Source organism: Cupressus sempervirens, chromosome 10, assembly GCF_028749045.1.
Source record: "Cupressus sempervirens isolate cs-2001-9-10 chromosome 10, ASM2874904v1, whole genome shotgun sequence".
NCBI lineage: Eukaryota > Viridiplantae > Streptophyta > Pinopsida > Cupressales > Cupressaceae > Cupressus > Cupressus sempervirens.
In genome coordinates this window covers 342,228,064-342,246,404 of record NC_143127.1, presented here as the reverse complement: position 1 = coordinate 342,246,404, position 18,341 = coordinate 342,228,064, and the positions used below count along the sequence as shown (strand labels likewise).

At 38.5% G+C, this 18,341-nt stretch overlaps 1 protein-coding gene across 7 annotated transcripts in view; it reads right to left on the bottom strand.

The window, feature by feature from the left end:
- LOC149533987 (truncated transcription factor CAULIFLOWER D-like) overlaps window positions 1–18,341 on the bottom strand; it is a 148,672-nt gene that overhangs the window by 61,866 nt on the left and 68,465 nt on the right. The gene's annotated exons all lie outside the window — the stretch shown is intronic.

Sequence of the window (18,341 nt, the reverse complement as noted above, 5' to 3'; positions counted from 1 at the left end):
CGTGTTAGTTGAATATTGTCCACATTGTAGGGAGAAGAAAAAGAATTGTAGATGCAAGTCTGGAGACACAACCAATGCCTACTGAGTTTAATGCCATTGATAAAAATGGAGAGGTGCTCTACATTGCTCAATGAAGGATATGGGCTCAAATACAAGGTATGCCACAAGATCCTCTTCAAAATTATAATAGTAACAATCAATGGCAAAATTCTCAGAATACTGGTTTTAGTGGGCATAATAATTTGCAACAACCTCAACAGGGTTGTCGGCAACCCCAAAATTGGAATACCCAACATAGTCAACAAGCTTTAATGCCACCACCTCAGTAGTAGGCTCTAATGCCTCCTCCTAAAACCACTAATCCTCCCCCTCAGCAAACTCAGCTACCAGTTCAACCTAATCCTAATCCCAATAATACCAAACAACCAACACAACGATGGAGTTATGCTATTTCCTTGAATGGTATCCACTTAAGGTCAGGCACTACTCTTCCTTCACCCCAAAAGCCTATAATAATTGAAGTTGAAGATTTCCCAACTGAACAAGTGGATGTGTTAGTTCAGCAGACTTCTCCTATAGCCAAAGAGCCTTTGTTTCCTCATAGGTTAGTAGAACAAGGCCAACATGTAGAAAACCAAGCAGTAATTGATTTGCTTTATTGATTGAACCAGATGACGGTAAAAATACCATTACTCAATGCTATTAAGGAAGTTCCTGTCTATAATAAAGTCATCAAGGAAGCATGTATCAAGCAACTAGGAAGAAAGAAGAAGGATCCAAAAGCTATTCATGTCTTAGGACAATTGTCTAATTTAATGTTGGAGGAATTAACTCTACCCAAATATTCTTACCCTGGGAGTCTTGTGGTTACTGTTACCATTTGTGGGATGCGAGTTCAAAATGCTTTAGTTGACCTAGGAGCATCCATCAATGTCATTACAAAGGAGGTATTGTCTCAATTACATATCATTGGTCTCAGAGAAACGCCAACCTTACTTAAGCTTGCTAAGAGTTCCACTATCAAGCTAGATGGGATGATAGAAGATTTCATAGATAGCCATCTTAAACTCTTGGGAGTATCTAGTAGAATTTTTTGTCCTTTCCCCAAAGACTAACATGGGTGGATATCTTTTAATTTTAGGCTGACCATGGTTAGCTACTACAGATGCCTATAAAGCTTGCCAATCTGGGAAGATAAGAATATCTAATGGTATCTATACTAAGTACTTGACTTTATACTCCCTTGCTCAGCCACGTTGCTAGATGACAAAGTAATCTGGCCAAACTTGGGTGATGATGATCCATGATTTAATTTCGTCCAACAAATAATAATGATAGGTCGAGAGTCATTTGTAGCCTCTCGAGAAGAAGATGAGATAATTTCATCCATTATCATGAATGGGTATGGAGTAGAGCCTCAAGTGTGTCCTCAAGTAGAATGTATCCTAGAAACCATATTAGCACCTTTGAACACACCTCAACATTTAGAAGCTTCCTAATTCCTTCACTCATTATTACCTCACAAGGTGGATTCTTCTCATGTTGCCCACTTATTCATGACAGATAAAGTTATTAAGATGGAAGTTGGTCCAAGAAGACAGTTGAATGTAAACAATGCCTTATCACCTTCCCATCAAAAAATTATGTTGCAACTACTATAGGAAAATCAAAAAGCATTTTCCTGGGACTACATAGACATGAAAGGATTAGATCCTATGCTCTGCACTCATAAGATATACATCAGTCCTGATTTCAAACCTATCCGATAGCCTTAGGGGAGAGTTAACCTTGTTTTAAGGGATATAGTTAAAAATAAGCCCCAGAAACTATTAAGTTTTGGTCTTATCTACCTTATCTCTGATAGCCAATGGGTCTCACCCCTCCTTATAGTACCAAAGAAGGGAGGAAAATGAAGAGTTTTTGTAGATTACATGGAGCTCAATTCGGCCACTAAGAAAGACCACTTTCCCTTGTTTATAGATCGTCCTTGACAAGCTAGCTAGCAAGACATATTTTTCTTTTTTGGATGGTTTTAGTGGTTACAATCAGATACAAATAGCTCCAGAGGACCAAGAAAAAACAACCTTCACATGCTCATGGGGAATGTTTGCCTACTCAGTTTTACCTTTTGGCTTGTGCAATACCCCAGCCACATTCCAACAAGCTGTCATAAGTATCTTTTTTGATATATTTGTTGACTATATGGAGATCTACATGGATGCTTTTATTGTTTATGGGACTACTTTTGAGAAAGCAAAAACAAACTTAGAGAAGGTACTCAAGAGATCACAAGACTATAACCTTTCCCTAAATAGTGAAAAATGTTTTATGATGATGGAAGGAGTAGTACTAGGTCATTTCATTTCATCACAGGGCACCCAAGTAGATCCAACAAAGATTGAGGTTATTAGTACCTTGCTTATGCTAGAGAAGCAGAAGGATGTGCATAGTTTCCTTGGACATGCCGAGTATTATAGAAGATTCATCAAGAATTTTAGTAAACTTGCAACACAACTTTATAACTTGTTAAAAAAGGATTCTGGATTATCCTGGGACTTTGAGTGTGCTACATGTTTCCTACAACTTAAAGAAGTTCTCACCACACAACTAGTTCTCAAAGGGCCCAATTAGGGATTTCCTTTTCACATTCATACAGATGCCTCAGACTATGCTATAGGTGCAATGCTAGGTTAGAAGGTAGACTCAGTTGAACATGCTATTTATTTCATCAGTAAGAATTTGCAAGGTGATTAGTTTAACTACAAAGTCACTGAAAAAGAGTTACTTGCAGTTATCTATGAACTAAAAAATTTCAGGCACTATATTACTGGATATGCAATATTTGTTCATAGTGACCACTTTGCTATAAAGTATCTGACGAATAAGCATGCAATATCAGGAAGATTGGCTTGCTGGTTGCTACTTATGCAAGAATTTGATATCACAATAGTAGATAAGCCCAACAGGGCCAATGTGGTAGTTGACTTTCTCTCTTGATTGCATGTCCCCGATGATCTTACAACCATAGATGATAGTTCTCCAGACAAACATCTCTTTCTGTTACCAACACAAAATCCATGGTATGTAGATATTGCGAATTACCTAACCATAGGAAAGATGTCAGTTCACTTCTCTGCTAAATAAAGGAAGCTATTAGCTGAAAAGCGCTTTAACTATTCTTTGATTTATGTTTTATACTAGTCCTTATCAAGTAATGTGTCGGTTCATAAGGGAGGATGAAACATATGATATCTTGAGGGCATGCCATGCTGAGCCCCGTGGAGGTCATTTTGCAGCCAAGCAAACAACCTTTAAAATATTGACAATTGAGTACTATTGGCCAAGTTTACCCAAGGATGCAGCTAGATACACAAAGAAATGTGATAAGCGTCAACGCATGGGGAGACCCACTAAATCAAATGAAATTCCCCTGTAGCCTTAGGTAGTTGTTGCACCCTTTGATAAATGGGGGATTGACTTTGTAGGTCCAATTGAATCCTATTCACAAGGAAAATCCTATATTTTAGTTTGCATTGATTATGTAACTGAGTGGGCAGAGCCCAAATCCATGAAAAATCCAAGGGATAACAATGTTTCCAAGTTCTTGTATGAATCCATCTGCTTGGCCAAAGAAAGGGATCAAAATATTACAACAATGGACTGCTTAATACAGGATTGGACATCCCGAGTGTTTATAACCCAACTCATTTAATTTATCAACCAAGGGCGTAAACTTGAAATGGTGGTTGAAAAGTATATGCTTCAAACTTCTCTCAACTTAAGAATTATTCTACAAAAATTCAAATGATTATGCTATAGGAAATCTATGCTAAAGGTGAGAATCAAATCTATTTTAACAAAGCATGAAAATACAACTGAGAACTACTTCAACTGCCTATGCTGTAGGAATAGTCCACTAATTCTACTATCAATGGTTGTAGGAACAACAAAGTCTACTCTAGTTCTATGAACTGAAGGTAAATTCTATGCTAATTAATTAGTTCACTTCCTATGTGGGCCCCCACAAAGAAGTGAAGTAGAACTACTAAAAGATAGAAACCTAAAATGATCTTTTTATTCATAACAACAGTAACCTTACATACTGATAAATAGCAAGATTACATTTAGTACTCAAAAACTTAGAAAACTTCTTCCTTCTACCAAAAATCACTAATTAATTATTATCTCTGGAACACAAACTTCCAGTTATTTAAGCACAAACTAGGAACAAAATTCCTAGATTTTAGACCCCATCAACTACCAAAACAATGAACGACATTGAATATTACAAGAGACGTATTAACTTTGGTGCCAAATGAAACATGAATTTAGGAGCTCATGACCTCTGGATTTCCTACTTTGACTCCCGCTTCCCTGAAAATAGGTACTGGCTGTTATGGATGAAACGATTGGTGATGTGGGAGGTCATTAACGAAATTTACCATTGTTTGCTCGAGTTGCTGACTTTGCTTAACTAAGTTAACTTCACCTTTGAATCTGTAAAATATTAGTGCCTCCAAAGTAATAGCATACATCAAGACTAATTCAAAATATGTCATCTAAATTAGTTTACCCTATGTCACATTGCTGCAGGAGAACTACCCAACCTAGCTAAGGAAGAAAAACATCATTCTCACTATTTTGTAATCAAATGACATATCATTTCATAGCATATTTATTTTAGTTGTAGAAAGTAATTATGCACACATTTGTCTAAAATTATCATAAACATCATGTTCTTAAACATCAAAGTTTTTTAGAAAGTTTGCAAATTCAACTGAAAATGAAATGATAAAATAGATCATATTCTGGTCTCGTCATTCCCCCCAACTGAAACTTTGACTTGTCCTCAAGGAAACATGAAATTTTTAACCCTCGCAGCCATCCTGAAATCTAATGGAACACTCTGTCCTTTCCCTCCTGTAGTGTAGTTGCAATAAAAGCCTTTACTCTTCCTATACCCTTCCCATTTGCGGAGCTCTTCTGTCATATCAAATTTCTCTAAATCTTGTTTATTAGCAAGCAATGGGGACAATAGCAATGGAGGCTAAAAAGTTTAAGGAATCCAATCGCTTTTTCTTTCTTCCCCTAGCTTAATGTACCAGGGTGCTCATCGAGTAGCCATGATAAGATTCAATGGAGAATGAGGTTCCTTGTTCTACAGGTCTTCACTCAATCCTATCCAACGCCATTGATTTCCCTTCTTTACTGCAGGAAGATCTGTTTTTGCCATAGCTTTATATTCTTGATAGGCTACCTCCCTTAAAGGAGAAATAATCCGATTTCCAAATTTTGATTGAGAAACTATCAACCAATCATAGTACATTATTCTGACATCCTTGGCTTCAGGCCTAAGAAAAAGTGGAATCTCATACTCTAATTCTCTGTACTAGTGGGCCTGATTTTCTCTGTTAACTTCATTTTGGATCCAAGACATCAATGCCCTGAGTTGAATATCACCCACATAAAGCAGACGGTTCCAATCTCTGTTTGTCAGGGACTACTAAATTATGTAAAAAGAGTTCACTAAGTAAATTTTATGGCTACAGGGGTAGTATGAAAACCTTGGAAGAATTTCTGAGGAGTATTCAATGTTAAACTTTTACCATGCATTACACAGGTCATCTGATAATTGACAAATTGTTCTTTCAAAAAGAGAGCATAAACAGGAGAAGGAGAGCAACGAGACATCAATTTAGGAATCATGGTAGTGACTTTTGTAAGTTTACCTGTTAATTGTTCAATCTTCGCATCCTTTTCAATCAAATCTTGAGTTTGATTGAAGATGGTTTTGTTGAGTCTCTCTCTCTCTCTCTCTCTCTCTCTCTCTCTCTCTCTCTCTCTCTATTTTCCATTCTTCCCTTTTTTGAATTAACTGATTAGATAACTATGAAATAATGCTTAACAATGAAACATTGGAACTAGGATGGTAAGTAACATGTGACGCAGGTGAAGGACCAAGAGGAACAACTTGCTGGGTTGCAGATTCTAAAGCATCAAGTCCTTACGAAAGAATCTGTTCAGCAACAGTATTAACTATCTCCAAATTTATTCCAATTTCTTTTTCATGAAATTTTGTCCTCTGAAGAATAGGAGAGTTTGCAACTCTGACAACCGTCATCATTGTCTGAATCTATGGAAATGATGGGCGACTAGCTAGAGGATGTTCCTGCTGCTGTAGGCACACATTCTGCACTTTCTTCATTTGAACCATTTTCAATGATGATCTTATCCTTGTCAAAAGAAGAGGATTGCTCTTTTTCAATTTTTACATTTTCAGACACAGGGGATTGAAAAGACACACCCTCATCGGGTTTTATAGAGGATTGACTCCTTCGAGTTCTATGCCTGAGGGGTACTTCTGTTGCCTTTGAAGCTACAAGAAGTTTTGAAGATGTTTCCTATACATTCCCTTTCTTCTTCTTATAAACCCTAGGAACTGCAGGAGAGCCAGTATTTGGGAAAAATTTAATTTTCCTTTTACCCTTATCACATGTTGGACCCAATCCAGAGGTAGAAGCTATAAGATTAGAAATTGGGGTTCTCTGTGACCTCCTAGGTCTAGACGAGGTTTACATGATTTTCCCGAGGTTCTCTTTCCTCTTCAATCTGCTCTGCAGGTTTCCTAATAGGGTTTTGCCCATTGTTTGAAATAAAATCATCCTAAGATATCCCAAGTTGTTCCCTGAGGGCTTTTTCTATGATGAGCTTGCTAGAGTAAAGCGTTGATTTAATTTCATTTATTAAATTCACTTTATTCCCTTATGAAGATTTTACTTTATGCACCTTTTTCATCTCTATTTAATAATTAATTAGTAATTATTAAATAACTTTTCCTTTTTAGGTTACCCTTTTTCGGGTTTTGATCTCCTTTTATAAGGATTGATCTTTTGTAATTTTTATTATCTTTTCCATTTTTGAAAATACATTAGCATATTTTTCAGAGCAAAACGCTTTGCCTCCTCTTGTGTTTTTCGTCTGTGATAGGTTTTTTGCATGCAGGTATTCAAAGGCTTTGTGGATTTGTGTTGATCAAATCCTTCATGGTATCAGAGCCAGATTTGCTGCAACTTGTTCGTTATTTGGAGAAAAAGGAGAACAAGGGTTTGTCAGAACAGATCTGGAGTTTTTCAGGTTTTTTTTTTTGAGAAAACAAGGTCACTGATTTTCGGAGTAGGTTGAGGCCAAACGGACGTCACAGCTGGATCCAAAAGGTGTCAAAACCCTTGTTTCCATATAAAATTTGTTCGATTTGGACAAAGTTGATCTGGGAGGCAAATTTCTTTTTGCCGAGCAGGGCTATACAGCCTTTGCATGCGTTACGAGGCAATTTTTTAATCAAAAAAAATCAAAAAAATATAAAAACAGGCAAAATTTTTGTTTTTTGGCCCGCAGGCCCTTTTCCGACGCTAGCAGACCTTTTTTCGGCCGGCTCCAGCAACGACACCGGCATAGGTGTTAGTGTTAAGTTTTTCGGTCGCTGCTCGCTTGCGGCCATTGCGCCATCGTGCAGTGCCGCCTCGGCCTAACCTCCTCCCAGGCTGCACTCCGCTCCTCCACCCGGACCACCAGAGCTCCACTCCGCCGCCGCTAGAGTGGTGTTTTAAGAAAAAAAAAAAAAAAATTGATTTCTTTTGGGGGGCCTTGTCATTTTTTTATGATAACTCTCGCATACGAGGGTCTTTTCTAGTTTCGAAAGAAGCATCGGAAAGTTGGTTCCAAGACGAAGATGATGGAGAAGGAATTTTCTGGATTTTTTTCTAGATTCATACTTGTTTTGGCATTTGAAGTCTATTGATGACTTCTATCTTTCGGGGGGCATGACTTCTTCGTTACAGCTCCATTTTTCAATCCGAAAAAAGTGTCGAAAAGCTCTTTTCGAGCACTTTCCAGATTCTTAGTCTTTCCACCAGTATTTGGTACTAGGTATTTTTTATTCATATCTGACACTTTTTTGCTTTTATCTCATTTACAAAATCTATTTGTAAGTTGGGTTCAGTTTATTGCATTGTGGGGGGGCATTTTTATATTATTTTCTATTATTATATCATTATATCAGAAAACAAAAAAAAACCCTTTCTAAAACAATGGCCGAGACCACTTCTTCTCTAGAACTTTTGACCCCTCATAATTATCACACCTGGAAGACCTCAATGACTCGGCTTCTCCGGTCAAAAGGGTTGTGGCCATGTTTAGATGCCATTCAGCTTGTTCTTTAGAGGCCTTTTGGGATCATGCAACATCGAAACAAAATGGATGAGGCAATGAGATTGATTGCATTATAGGTATCAGATAGTTTACAATTTCATTTGGATGGGTGTAATACTCCTTTGGCTATGTGGACCAAGCTTGAGGGCTTGTTTGGTACTGTGAATGAGTTCAAGGCACTTCAAATAGAGATAGAGCTTACAACACTTGCACCGGATTCCTTTCCGATTATTGATGAATTCTTGATGAAGTTTACTCAACAGAGATCCTTGTTGCAGAGTTGTGGAAAGACGAAGACTGATACTGAGTGCATCTATTTGATTCTCTCAAAGCTTCGAGGGAATTTTGAGATATTTGCTTCCACATTCTATTCCACCAAAGATGCTTTGGGGAATCGATTTTTCATGCCTTCTTTTCAAGTCTTTTGTGATCGCTTGAATAGAGAGCAGTCAAAACTCACACAGTTGGATACTATGACTGGTTCTAAGACAAAGGCATTGGTAGCTCAGACATCTACAAGAAAGCCGAAGCAGAAACCGAAGCATAAGACAAATTCAGTAGGCAGTGAGAGTTCCTCCAAGCTTCCTCCCAAATTAGATGCTCGGAAACCCTCTCAGAAGGGTAATACTTCTAAGTCTAGTAACTCTTCCTCCAAGACTAAGAAGTATACAGGTGAACCTTGCAGTTTTTGTGGCAAGGAAGGACATCCAGTTTCTAGGTGTTGGAATCGTCTTGAGGCATTGAAGGAGGCCATGCAACAGTCTAGTATTGCTTCTCCGAAGCCTCCACCTCTACCTACAGGGAAAGGATATGCTCTTTCTACATGCGCATTGTCTTCTCCAGCTTCTTAAATTCTTGATTCTGGAGCTTCCCATCATATGATACACTCACCTGATTTGGTTACCTCACTTGCTCAGAGTGTTACTACACAGATTGTAGTTGGTGATTCGTCTCAGCTTTCAGTCACAGGTTCAGGAACTATCTCTTTAGAGGGTGGTTCACTACAGGATGTTCTCTTGGTTCTAGCCATTCCTACGAACCTCCTATCTGTCTTTCAGATTTTTCATTCAGGCTCTAGAAAGACAGTTGAGTTCTCACCACATGATGTGGTTATTTGAGAACTCCATGATCCTGATTTGGTTATTGCTACAGGGAGTGTTGATCTTTAGTCTCACTTATATCAGTTCAATGGTTTTGAGAGCTCCGATTCTACAGGTGTTTCTCTCATTGCTCATGCAGACACAGTGAGGAAACTTTGGCATAAGCGTTTTGGCCATGTCAATTATAAATATCTCATTGATTCTACAGAAGCTAGTGATTGGGTTACCTCAGATCTCTTGTACTGATGGTGTGTGTCAAGGTTGTGCACTTGGAAAACATCATAGAGTTCCTTTTCCGACAGGTAGATCCACACGTGCTAAGGCACCATTGGAGTTGATACATAGTGATCTAATGTCATTTCCCACTCCATCTTTTTTTGGTGCTCGATATGTGCTCACCTTTATTGATGACTTCTCTAGACGCACATGGGTGTACTTTTTGAAGTACAAGTTGAATGTCTTTGATTCATTTCGAATCTTTAAGACTTTTGTGGAGAAGCAGTCTGGCCTTTCAGTGAAGCGTAACCACACTAACAATGGGGGGGAATATGTGAATCAGTCTTTCAAAGATTTTTACACTTGAGCATGTTTTATAGCATCAATTCTCTATTCCCCATACACCTCAGCACAATGGGGTTGCTGAGAGAAAGAACAGGACATTACAGGAGATGGCCAATTGTATGATACAGTCTCGTGCTATGAGTTCTTCATTTTTGGTTGAGGCTATCAATTGTGCCAACTATATTCAGAATCGAATGCCTCATAAGGCATTGTGACACATGACTCCTGAGGAGGCTTAGACTCATGTCAAGCCTGATGTTTCTACTTTCTGCATTTTTGGTAGTGAGGCTTGGGCATTTATTCCAAATGCTCAGCAGAAAGCCATGGAGAAGAAGAGCCAACCACTCATTTTTGTTGGCTATTGTGAGGATGTGAAAGCATACAGGTTGTTTGATCCTGATTCCAGAGATGTCTTGTTTTGGTGAGATGTTCAGTTTGATGAGCGTTATTCTTCTATGGATCCTCCATCTTTAGCTTCTTCTTCACTACCCAATACTTCATCTACTCCTCTATAAGATTATGCCTCCTCTGAGGAAGATCTTGAGATTGATCCCCCTTTTCCTCCTCCACTAGATGTTCTGCGAGTGCCCAAGTGGGCTCATGATACTGTTGATGTAGCTGGACCTTTGGCAGGTGATTCTATAGATGTTTGTCGTACTTGTTCTTAGATTGTAGGTAGTGGCCTTTTGAGTCATGCCATTTTCGATGATCCTCAAAAAATTTCACAGTTGACAGGACACTCAGAGTGAGATAGGGCTATGGATGAGGAGTACTCTTCTTTGATGAAGAACCACACATGGGATCTTTGTCCTCTTCCGAAAGGAAGAAACTTGGTTCGGTGTCGTTGGGTGTACCGTACCAAATATGCTGCAGATGGTTCCATAGATAGGTACAAGGCACGTCTTGTTGCAAAAGGTTTTTCACAGGTTGAGGGTATTGATTACTTTGAGACCTTTGCCCCTATTGCCAAGATGAATTCTATTTGCCTTGTACTCTCTCTAGCAGCTTCATAGGGATGGACAGTTTTTTAGATGGATGTGAAGAGTTCTTTTTTGCATGGAGACCTTCATGAGGAGATTTACATGAAGCACTTAGGAGGTCTTTATATGGTCTCAAACAGGCTCCTAGGGCTTGGTATGAGAAGATGGATTCCTTCTTTCTTGCTTCACAGTTCACTCGGTGTCATTCCGACCCTACAGTTTACACTAAGCGTCCTGGGGGCTGACTTATTGATTCTTGTGCTTTATGTTGATGACCTCATCATTACAGGTAGCTCAGTCTCCATGATACAGAGTGTTCAACATGCATTGAGAGAGCAGTTTGAGATGACAGATCTTGGACTTTTGCACTATTTTTTGGGCCTACAAGTTGTTCAATCTTCAGATGGGATAGCCATACTCCAGCAGAAGTATGCTCTTGATATGCTTCAGAGATTGAACATGCTTGATTACAAGCCTACCCCTACACCTTTTCAGTCAGGTGTTGTTTTATCTACTACTTGCTCTACTCCTACAGTGGATTCCACTCTATACAGACAGCTTGTGGGTAGTTTGTTGTACCTGACACACACACGTCTTGATATTTCCTTTGCGGTTGGACTTGTCTCTCAATTCTCCCATGATCCTCATGAGAGTCATTGGCAAGCATCCAAACGTATCTTAAGGTATATTAGAGGTACAACATGTTATGGCATTCACTACACATCAGGGGATCCTCACATTGTTGGTTTCACAGATTCAGACTGGGCTAGTGACATTGATGATTGCAAGTCTTCTTCTGCTTTTGTATTTTGTCTTGGTTTTTGTCCTATCACATGGTCTTGCAAAAAGCAGCATGCTCACACATTATCATCTACAGAGGTGGAATACATGGCAGTTGTATTAGCTAGTCAAGAGGTTTTGTGGCTTCGACAGTTGATGGCAGAGTTTGGATTTCCTCCTAATAGTCCCACCTTTCTATGGTGTGATAGTCAGAGTACTATACACATTTCAGGCAACCCTGTTGAGCATTAGCGGACCAAGCACATTGAGCTTCACATGCACTTCATCGGGCATCTCATTTAGGATGGTGCCTTGAGCTTGGAGTACATTCCTATTGTTGAGTAGGTTGCAGACATCTTCACTAAACCTTTTGCATCCCCGCGGTATCTTCAGCTGCGTTCTATACTCGGGGTGAAGGAAGTTGTCCTTGGGGGGTCTCAGTGATGAGTCATTCCTTCCTTCTTTACTGCTATCTCCTTTTTGGAGTAGAGTTTTTCCCACTGGGTTTTCTCTATTTCTCCGTTTCATAGAGATTTAGTTGTTATTGGGTACCTCATCAGGCCTTGTTGCCAGGACCCAAGTTTTCTTTAAGCTTTGCATTGTAGTTTCTTTGCTCTTTCTGTATTGTTTATAGCTGCATTGTTGCTCATCTTAAAGGGGGGGGTGTTAGAGTAAAGCGTTGATTTAATTTCATTTATTAAATTCACTTTATTCCCTTCTTAAGATTTTATTTTATGCACCTTTTGCATCTCTATTAGTAATTATTAAATAGCTTTTCCTTTTTAGGTTACCCTTTTTCAGGTTTTGATCTCCTTTTATAAGGATTGATCTTTTGTAATTTTTATTATCTTTTCCATTTTTGAAAATACATTAGCATATTTTTCAGAGCAAAACCCTTTGCCTCCTCTTGTCTTTTTCTTTTGTGACAGGCTTTTTGCATGCAGGTATTCAAAGGCTTTGTGGATTTGTGTTGATCAAATCCTTCAGAGCTTAATAAAATAGTGGTGTGAAACATCTTTCAAGGTTCCTTTTTGCACTACGACAACTCTTTTTAACAAAATGTGATACATAAAATGAGGAACATTGAAAGCGCAGTCATCATGTCTTAGGCAACTCAAAAAGTTGAAATGCGTGGCATGCAAATATGAATGTCTCCCCTCACAAGTAAAATATCTCACAATATAGATAACACATTGGTTAAATGGTTATGGTAAAGATCTGCGGATTGTACCTTGTTTCTGGTCTATCTAAAGCTGTGGGTCTATGTGCACTGTAAATTGGGCTCTGGTTGACACTAGGTCCAATGCGTTTGAAAACTCCTCTCCTGCTAGAGGCAATTCCATTATCTTAGCTGCAATTCCAGGTGAAAACGAAACCCTTATTCCTCAGACTGTGGCAAAGCCATTGCTCAGCATCTGGAAAAATTCTAAGGCAAGTGCATCATCCCATGTAAACAGTTTGAACATGTAATTCATCCACTCCCTGACTTGAAATATAGGAAGGCAAACTGGGTCTCCCAACAATGTTTTATGGTTAGTTGGTTCTCTTCTTTTCAAATCACCCCCCATTGTTCCTCCGGAGTGATTACAAGAGTAATTTCAAAAATGAAAAAGCTTGGAACAAGATGAGAAGACAAGTGATAGTACTTGTTTTAAGTAACTGACATTTTAGCATTTAAGACCACTTAATTCTGCATTAAGTACCTCAGCTGGAACTCGTACTTACCAATATGCAAAAGTGTGTGACATAAAGGTAACTGTCACATCACATCATTCTTTTTGTCGTGTGGAAACATATAAAGAATAGAATGAACATTTAATGATCACAAAAAATGAATGAAATATAATACCCCTCCCCCCAATTAAATTAGGCAATAGCTCTTGCAATTGCTAGTGACAAAGGTAACTAAAAATAGAACAACACATTAAGAAAATGTATTGAGTATGTGTACAAACCTTGTAATTCATGTTGTCAGAGGATACCGTCATACAAGTTGATGAAGGATGAGGTGAGATGGAAGATGAGAAAAGGTGGAGTGAGGTGGAATTATTATAGAGAAAATACTTTCACTAAGAAAGTAGTTTATTATGATGAGTGAAATGCTCTTAGAGAGAGGATGAAAAATAAGTGTGAAACTCATTTGCAATTGCTATAGGAATTGTAGGATCAATAGATGGCTGGAATTGCTACAGGAACTCTTCACGACTAGATGGCTTATGGTAGAGTTTAAAGCGGTGCCCATTAACAAGCAGTTTAAAGTGAACAGGATCAATCGTAGAGAGCTGCACTGCACCATTCTCAAACATAGAAATGATTTCATATGGTCCAAGCCAACGCGTTTGGAATTTTCTTGGAGTTTGTTGATAACGCGAATCATATAGTAGGGCCTAGTCTCCAATAGAAAACTTCTTCTTGCGGATGAGCTTATCATGCAATTTCATTCGTTGCTGTTGAATTATCTTAGTATTATGTAGGGAAGATTTGGGGTATTCATCAAGGGCATTCAGTTGCAGTAACCTATCTTCTTGAGCTTTTGAATGATCAACATCCAATTCCAAAGTACTTTTTAAAGTCTTGTGCTCAAATTCTATAGGCATGGAAGCATATTTATCATAAAGTAATTGAAATGGGGTAAATCCAGTGGTGCTCTTCCATGTAGTCCTATAAGTCCAAATTGCTTCAGGAATCCGGGTAACCCAGTCCTCTTTGTGAATAACAACTGTCTTGGTGAGGATTGCTTCTATCTCTCTGTTTGTGATTTCTACCCAACCATTAGCTTTAGGATGGAATGGAGAAGATGTATCATGATGGATCATGTACTTCTTCATGAGTTCTGCAATTAGATTGGATGTGAATTGAGCTCCTTGATCTGTGACAATCTCTGTAGGTACTCCAACTCTGGTGAATATCCATTCATATAGAAAATCTACTACTTTGTGATCTATGGCATGTGTCATAGCTTGTGCTTCAACCCATTTAGTTGCATAATCAGTACATACTAAGATGTATGATTTGCCATGAGAAGAGGTTTCTATTGGACCGACAAATTCAATACCCCACTTGTCAAAAGGCGTGACCACCACCTGTGGCTGTAGAGGCATTTCATCAAATTTAGTGGGCCTTCACATGTTTTGGCATTGATCACATTGCCTTGTATACTTTGCTGCATCTTTGTGGAGAGTAGGCCAGTAGTATCCAGTTGTCAAAATCTTGCAGGCTGTTTTATTTGCTGCAAAATGACCCCCACATGGTTCATCATGACATGCTCGTAGGATGTCATAGGTTTCATCTTCCCTCACACACCAGTGAGTTACTTGATTTGGTCTAGTGTAGAAAATCAACCCAACTATCCATGAGAAGTTGAAACTCTTTTCCACCAAGAGACGACACTACTTGGGTGAAAGTGTGGCAGTGTTCTTCCTGTAGCAAGGTAATTTGCTATATCTGTGAACCATGGGTTATAACTTTCTATTGAAAATACATGCTCATCAGGGACGCTGTCATCTATGGCTATAGGATCATGAGGTACTTGAAGTCGTGACAAAAAATTTGCTACTACATTGGCTTGGCTAGATTTATCTATTATCTTCACATTAAACTCCTACACAAGGAGTAGCCAAAGTGCTAATCTACTAGAAATAATAGGTTTGTTCATCAAATATTTTATAGCAGAGTGATCAGTGTAGAAAAAAACCTCATAGCTTGTGATATACTGCCAAAATTTATTAAGTGCATACACAACAACAAGCAATTCTTTTTCAGTGACAGTATAATTCAGCTCAGCACCTTGCAAATTCTTACTAATATAGTAAATGGCATGCCCAACAATACTTTCTTTTTTCCCAGAACTACTCCTAAAGTAGTATCAAATGCATCAGTATGAATGTGGAAAGGTAGCTTCCAATAAGGTCCTCTAAGAATAGGGGTTGTAGTCAAAACATCCTTCAATTGCTGGAATGCTGCTTTACAATCTTTTGTCCACTCAAATTCAACTATCTTCTCGAGTAAGTTGTACAAGGGGGCAGCAAGATTACTGAAGTCTTTGATGAACCTCCTGTAGTAACCGTCATGTCCAAGAAGCTTCTGACATCTATTTTCTTGGTTGGCGTTGGTAGATTAGTAATTACAACAATCTTTGTAGGGTCCACTTGAATTCCAAAAGAGGAAAGGTAGTGGCCAAGAACAACTCCTTCCATCATGAAATAACACTTCTCACTATTAAGAGAAAGGTTGTATTCTTGACACCTTTTTAACACCTTCTCCAAGTTGGCATCCAATACTTGATAAATAAATGGCAGAGGAAAGTGATCCTTTTTAATGGCTTTGTTAAATTCCCTGTAGTCTACACATACTCTCCATTTTTCTCCCTTCTTTGGAACAATAACTAGAGGTGACACCCAGTGGCTATCAGAAATAGGATAGATAAATCTAGCACTAAGAAGTTTTTGTAACTCTACTTTGACTATATCTTTTAATACTAGGTTTACTTTCCTCTGGGGTTGTCTCACTGGCTTACATTTTGAGTTAATAAATATCCTATATGTACAAAGACTAGGATCTAAACTCTTCATGTCAGTATAGTCCCATGCAAAGGCTTGCTGACCATCTTGCAATAGCTTAATGAGACTTGTCATCTAAGATGCAATAAGGTTATTATTGATATTCAACTCTTTTCCTACAACAATCCTAGCTCTCTTTACCTTATCCATCATTAAAACCTTTGCTATTGATGGAGATTTGATTTCATGGGGTAATAATGTATAAAGGTAATCAGGTGCTAAAGGAGATTAAGGTGCATCACATTTAGGCAATACAGTTTGTAAGGACCCAGTAGGATTTTTAGAAGTGGACTCCTCAGAATCATACTGATTAGTAAGGATTGTAGCCAATATATCATCTTCTTCCTAGGATACAAAAAATGGGTTTCTCTCAAGCATCATGAGCTGTTGAAAAAAATTAACTTCTAAAGGATCATCACCAAGGTTTGGCCAAGAAACTTGGTCAAGATCTAGTTGTGGTTGTGCATGAGAGTACACAATTAAATTTTTAGTCTTGGCACCATCTGATATTGTCATTTTTCCTAATTGACATGCAATGCATGCATCTATAGTGGCCAACCAAGGTCTTCCTAAGATTAATGGATATCCTCCAAGGATGCCTGTAGGTGACAACACAACAAACTCTGAAGGAAAATCTAGGGAATCCAAGGTTAAAATGACATCTTCTATCATATCAGCAGGCTTGACAGTTGAGTTGTCTGCTAATTGAAGTATTGTAGGAATGTCCCTTAATCCAATAATGCTAAGTCTTAACAAGACTTCTCCAGTTATGACATTAATTGAAGCTCCCAAATCAATCAAAACATTTTGAATTTGGATGCCATTTATGTGTATGGTGACCATAGGACTTCCTGGGTCAGAATACTTAGGCATCAGAGCTTTACTCAACATTAAATCATAAAGTTGTCCCAACACATGGACAGTAGGAGGATCCTTTTTCTTTATACCAGAATGTTTGACACATGCTTCCTTTAAAGCTTTATTGTAAAGGGGAATCTCCTTAAGCGCATCCAATAAGGGAATCTAGATAGTCATTTGCTTAAGCTGGTCTAAGAGATCAGTTGCTACAAGATTTGATTTGGATGGAGCTGCAAGAACTAAGCTTTGCGGATATGGGGGAATAGATGCTTGTATAGGTGAGGGAATTGAGGCATCAGCTGGTTGATTTGTTAGAACATTTTTAGTATCAGCGACCTCAGTTACTATAGGTCCTTTAGGTGGAGGTAACTTGGTTCCAGACCTTAGATGAATATCATTTATCTGCAAAGAATAAGCCCGTTGCTTATTGTTGGGATTTGGCGCTAGCTAAGCAGGAAGTTGTGGTTGCTTCTATGGGCTAGCATTGACAGTAGGAGGCGGAGGCATCAGGGCTTGTTGCTAAGGAAAAGGCATTAGGGCTTGCTGCTGAGATGGTTGGTTAGGCCCCCACTAAGGTGGTTGCCGCCGATTCCCCTGGTAGATAGATTGCTAGTTAAGGCCCCACTGAGGATGCTAGTTATTTTGTTGAGGCCATTGATTATTTTTTTGGGGATATTGAGGTGGTTTTTGTTAGGCTTGGTTATACTGTGGCTACTGTTTAGGCCAATCATTGTTCCAATTCTATCCTTGAGGGGCAAAATTTGCAAGAATAGTGCCTTGCCATTGATTATTATGACCAAAATTATTTAGAGGGTCTTGAGGTATACCTTGTCTTTGAGCCCATGGTCGTCTTTGAGCAACATAAATCACTTCGCCTGTATCCTCATCAATTTCTTTGAACTCAGTGGGCATTAGATGTGCAGTCATGGTTGCAATGATCTTGCATGTGTAATTCTTCTTCCTTTCTCTGCATCGAGAGCATAATTCAGCCAGCATAGCATCAACTTCATCCTTTTTCATTCGGGCTTGTATGGTATCCAACTGAGTAGCAACATCATTAATGATATCTTTTTTGAAGTCAGACAGTAGGTCAGATAACTAAGTAGATTACTAATATTAATTTTCTTGTTATAATTTTATTAAATATATATTAGTTGACATGTCTATTGATTAAAACTATTGTAATTCCATACTTAACTATTGATTAATATTAGTAAATCCTATGCTAATTAACTAGTTCACTTCCTGTGTGGGCCCTCATAGAGGAGTGAAGTAGAACTACTCAAAGATGGAAA